Source organism: Phalaenopsis equestris, unplaced genomic scaffold (genome assembly GCF_001263595.1).
Source record: "Phalaenopsis equestris unplaced genomic scaffold, ASM126359v1 Scaffold000036, whole genome shotgun sequence".
NCBI lineage: Eukaryota > Viridiplantae > Streptophyta > Magnoliopsida > Asparagales > Orchidaceae > Phalaenopsis > Phalaenopsis equestris.
In genome coordinates, this window is record NW_018164478.1 from 4,213,372 (window position 1) to 4,219,228 (window position 5,857).

The window sequence follows — 5,857 nt, forward strand, 5'->3', positions numbered from 1 at the left end:
GAGAGAGAGAGAGAGTGTGTGTGTGTGTGCACAATTAAGAGCCGACACATTAAATAATGACTAATTAACCCTCTACTGTAAAAATGACCCTTATATTAATAGACAAAGGAGGTATAAAATGAAATTACATATTACCCATGCTTTTATGGGATCATTAAAAGACATTTCAGGTATAAAAAAAAAGCGAGGCTATGACTTGGCTACCCTATCACTCAGCTGGTTGATATCAGTAATCCTCGGGTCGCTAAGGCCCGTTCGATCAACTTTGTTAAGTTGGGGCTGTCAGTCAGCTCTGGTGGTCATTCAATCATTTGAACTTCGCTCGATCAGCTTCAGTCAACCGATTGACTGCTGATTGTTGACTCCTGAATTAGAAGCTCGTGCTGCTTGGAAGAAACTAATGAGATAAATAATGAATCACTGTAATCTGATAGATAGTCTATTGTGTTGGCAAACAAATCCATTTTGAGGGTTTGAAAGATATTTGCTGATGAGAACCTTAGGCCTTCTGAAGAGTCTTAGAAACCTGTGTTCGACAACTAGAAATATTTGGACGAGAGTTGAATTGATTCATCCCCTTGGTTAGGTGAGTCTTGTTCTTTGACTTTGGTGGCATTTGTTCGGTCATCTCCGAGTCTTTCTCCAAAGGAGTTTTAGTTGGTTAACTAAACCCATTGGTCTTATGCTAATGTGGTTCTTGATCTCCTTTTTGGTGGGCCATCGTTGACCATTTTTTATTATTTATATCATTAAGATTTCCCGAGAGTCATGCTGACACATTTATGACAATTAAGTACTTTAATAACCAAACTCCCTGGATTTCCAGCCTTTGACACTGTAATTAGAGCTTGATTAGCACTTTTGTTATCTTCACTATTTTGAGAGCACATTGCCCAGCCTGTTGATTCAAGGAGAGTATCAATATATATATATATATATATTATTACAGTTCAAAAAATATGCAAATACTTAATTTGTAAAAATTAATATATTTTTAAGTTCAAAAAATACGCAAATACTTAATTTGTAAAAATTAATATATTTTTATGCTCTGTATGTAATTATCCTAATAATTTTTCCTAATTTGGATTCCTAGGAGAGCCGACTAGGTCTGAGCCAGCTCGTATCAGGCTTCGGGTTCACCGCCCACCTACCCCCGACCGGAAATTCAACCATCGTTCTTATGAACGGGAGAAAGGGAGAGAGGGCAAGAGTTGAACCATCGACAGTCGGAGGAAAGTTCCAATCCTCCTTCTCCAACCCTTCTCTTATATAATTCCGTTTGGTGTTGAGCTAAGGAAGAGGAAGAAAGGTAGGCATAAAAGGGTAGCATTTTCTGTATCTCAATCGGCGAGGGATCCAAGATCATCTTGAAGGTTTGTGCTTCATCGCTTTTCTCTTTTTTCCTTACTTCGCAGATTATTGGATTTTGAAATTGTTCTGAAATGCGCATCATCTGTGAGACTATGTGCAATCCTTTTGATTTTGAGATTTATAGATGGATTCACATAGAAGTTTTCTTTTTCAAGCAAATGCTCTGCGTTCAATAGATCAATGGATCTTTAGCTCAAATTTTTATTTTAAAGGGATTTCTAGCAGTAGAATCGGAGATCTAGGCTCTTCTTTTTTTAATTTTCATTTTCAAATGGTGAAGTGAAAAGGAGAGGCGAGATCTAAAGTAATAGCTTCTAGTTCTTTCTGTGCGATCGTTTTTTTTTCTTAGGGGTGTATCTGTATTTGACGGTAATTTTGAAACAGTGATTAGGCATTTGTGCGTGCCTTTCGTTCCCATGGATCTCTGTGGATCATTTATTTATTTATTTATTTTCTTTTTGAAGTCTGATCTCTGAAGTTTTGAATTATATTTTATGACTGATCTTCTGAATATTTATTATCGTCTTTTAAGCAGCATAATGATCTTATGTGTATCATTTACTCTGTTCAGATGTGTACTTTCCAGCTTGTTGAATCCGTAAGGATTAGATTTTTTTTAATTTCTCATTTATGCATATTTTCTCTCCAAATTACCGTGATCAATTGTTTTCAGTTGTCATGACTTCATTTATTAAGGGGCTGTTTGATTGCAACTTTTATCTCGGATGTAGGCTAAAACCTATTTTCATAAACACATTTTACTCCCGTTTTGGGCCTAATTCTTGATTTAGTAATTTCTTGGGAAGTAGGGGTTAAGATACTTATATCCTATTTCCTGAAATGCCTCTTCTTCACCCAAACCTTTGAAATATTTTTCAAATAGTTTACTAGACTCTTTTATTTATCATGCCCAACGGTTTTAAAGATTTACTAAATCTAGATTTACAAGATTTATTAATCCTACTTGAATTAAATCTTAATTGTTTCTAAGCAGCCCAAAAGATGCCCCTTATAATTTCTTAGTTTTTTTTTTCCTCATGCGGCTTCACCTGCATTCTTTTATGCTTTCCAAGTTTGTAAGGTTCAACATGAGTAAGAGTGTAGTGAATTGTTAGTTGATCTCATCATTATAATTGTTTACTTCAATCTTTTCTTTTCCCTATCTACTTGGATGGATAATAATTATAGTATTTATGCATTTACTCTACATATTGTTTTTTTAATGTATCTAGTCAATCATAGAGCGATTATTACTTCATGTTTAAATTCAAAAAAATGCGGAGCGGGATTTTCATTAAAATGAGAGGGGGATATGAATAGCCCTTACATGAATTTTAGAATAAGAAATATAACAAACAGGAAATGATATGAAATGAAAAATAGATCACTTAATATCACTAATAATAAATTCATATTAATTATTATGAAATAAAGAAAATAACATAAAACTGGAAAATCTAAAATTGGAAAGAAAATAATTACTAGTCCAACGAAATCAATATAAAATAGGAATGGAAAACTCTCATAATCTAACGAAATTATTTATTCCTTAAAACTTCTTGCAGGAATAAATTATTTCTCATTATAACTTGTAACACTCTCCCTCAAGTTGAAAGTTAGTTGAAAATCACGTTCAACTTATATTTGAAAATATCAAATAATGGGCGAGGGAGATCCCATGAAATAGAACCTGAAGGCTTCATCACATATTGCAGTTGTCTTGGACTGTAGGTCCTGTAATGTCTGTAGGTAGGCAGAAGACTCTTACAGGTAATGCTGCAGGAGAGTTTGTAGGGAATTAAACAATTTTCAGAAAAAGCTGTAGAATATGATCTATAGAAAAAAAAAGTAAAAGCTATGGTAGCAGACCTGTTGTAGGAACTGCTGCAAGATAGATTCTAGAGGAGGGTTTGCTGTAGAAAAAAAGTCCGGAGAAGGACCTAATGCAGGAAAGATTCTGGGGGAGAAACATTCGTGATGGCAGCAACAAGAGATCGAAGTCCATGTTCAACAAATTTATGAACCTTAGGACATCCTCCCTGGCATTTGATATGCTAAGTATCTGCTCAGGAGCACCTTTCCTGGAACGGTGCCAATGTCCTTTTCAAGATCTACAAGCATCCAAACCATGATAGTCATCCTTTCTGTAATTGCACCTTGCTGTGATAACCGATGAGATTTAATAGCCACATTGACTGACAAGGCAGTGGGCATGGCGATTGGGATGCCTGCAATCACGAGGACGAGCAGGCTGTCAATCCCATTCTTGTACTTGTGATGCTAGATAGGATGCATGACTATAATCTCTATAAGCATGCCAATGGCGATGGGGCAAATGCAGAAGTTCCCAATGGTGGTGAGAACTTGTTGGAAGTGGCCAACTTGGTTGGTGCAATCAACAAGGTGGACAACCTCGCCAAAGAATGTATGGACGCCAGTGGAAATGACAACCGCCTCCAGCTTTGCTGGTAAAACCAGAGAAGACCTCATTGCCATGTTTCTTAGTTACAGGAAGAGATTTGCTAGTGAGAGTAGACTGGTCAATCTTGAGGGGATCACTTTAGAGAAGTCTAACGTCAGCTGGGATGCAGAGCAGTGGTAAGAGAGGACTGCTGTTGTAAGGCTGCAGAAAATGAGGGAAGTCGGACTGCTGTAAATATGGATAACTACAGTAAATCAGGGAAATCGGACTGCTGGAAACCAGGAAGCCGAACAGACGCAAAAAAATAGTGGGAAGGTGGTGGGGCAGCTGCACTTCCAACGGTAAGGATTTGCAGAAAATCAGGGAAACGGGATTGCTGAAAATTAGGATGCTGGACTGATGAAAATATTGACACTTGCAGGAAATCAGAGAAGTCGGACTGCTGGAAACCAGGAAGCCGGAGTAATTCCTGCTATGAATAACAACTTGATCTTAATTTTCATTTTCAAATGGTGAAGTGAAAAGGAGAGGCGATATCTAAAGTAATAGCTTCTAGTTCTTTCTGTGCGATCGTTTTTTTTTCTTAGGGGTGTATATGTATTTGACGGTAATTTTGAAACAGTGATTAGGCATTTGTGCGTGCCTTTCGTTCCCATGGATCTCTGTGGATCATTTATTTATTTATTTATTTTCTTTTTGAAGTCTGATCTCTGAAGTTTTGAATTATATTTTATGACTGATCTTCTGAATATTTATTATCGTCTTTTAAGCAGCATAATGATCTTATGTGTATCATTTACTCGGTTTAGATGTGTACTTTCCAGCTTGTTGAATCTGTAAGGATTAGCTTTTTTTTAATTTCTCATTTATTTATATTTTCTCTCCAAATTACCATGATCAATTGTTTTCAGTTGCCATGACTTCATTTATTAAGGGGCTGTTTGATTGCAACTTTTATCTCGGATGTAGGCTAAAACCTATTTTCATAAACACATTTTACTCCCGTTTTGGGCCTAATTCTTGATTTAGTAATTTCTTGGGAAGTTGGGGTTAAGATATCCTATTTCCTGAAATGCCTCTTCTTCCCCTTCATTTATAACCTAAACCTTTGAAATATTTTCCAAATAGTTTACTAGACTCTTTTATTTATCATGCCCAACGGTTTTTAAGAATTTGACGCCTCTAAGATTTACTAAACCTAGATTTACAAGATTTATTAATCCCACTTGAATTAAATTTTAATTGTTTCTAAGCAGCCCAAAAGGCGCGCCTTATAATTTCTTAGTGTTTTTTTTCCTCATGCGGCTTCACCTGCATTCTTTTATGCTTTCCAAGTTTGTAAGGTTCAACATGAGTAAGAGTGTAGTGAATTGTTAGTTGATCTCATCATTATAATTGTTTACTTCAATCTTTTCTTTTCCCTATCTACTTGGATGGATAATAATTATAGTATTTATGCATTTACTCTACATATTGTTTTTTTAATGTATCTAGTCAATCATAGAGCGATTATTTCTTCATGTTTAAATTCAAAAATATGCGGAGCGGGATTTTCATTAATATGAGAGGGGGATATGAATAGCCCTTACATGAATTTTAGAAAAGGAAATATAACAAACAAGAAATGATATGAAAGGAAAAATAGATCACATAATATCTCCAATAATAAATTCATATTAATTATTAGGAAATAAAAAAAAAATAACATAAAATAGGAAAACCTAAATTTGAAAAGAAAATAATTACTAGTCCAAGGAAATCGATATAAAATAGGAATGGAAAAGACTCATAATCTAGCAAAATTATTTATTCCTCAAAACTTCTCGCAGGAATAAATTATTTCTTATTATAACTTATAACACTTTCCCTCAAGTTGAAAGTTGGCTGAAAATCATGTTCAACTTAGATTTGAAAATATCAAATAATGGCGGAGGGAGAACCCATGAAATAGAATTTGAAGGCTTCATCCTATATTGCAGTTGTCTTAGACTGTAGTTCCTACAATGTCTGTAGGTAGTCAGAAGATTCTTACAGGTAATGCTGTAGGAGAGTTTGTAGGGA

The 5,857-nt window shown here is 35.2% G+C and overlaps 1 protein-coding gene across 1 annotated transcript in view; it reads left to right on the forward strand.

The window, feature by feature from the left end:
- The first annotated feature begins 1,105 nt into the window (after positions 1–1,105).
- LOC110018794 overlaps positions 1,106–5,857 on the forward strand; it is a 22,468-nt gene continuing 17,716 nt past the window's right edge. Inside the window, exon 1 of the mRNA XM_020716232.1 lies at positions 1,106–1,376. The gene's annotated coding sequence lies outside the window, so the exon portion shown is untranslated. The remainder of the gene's footprint in view (positions 1,377–5,857) is intronic.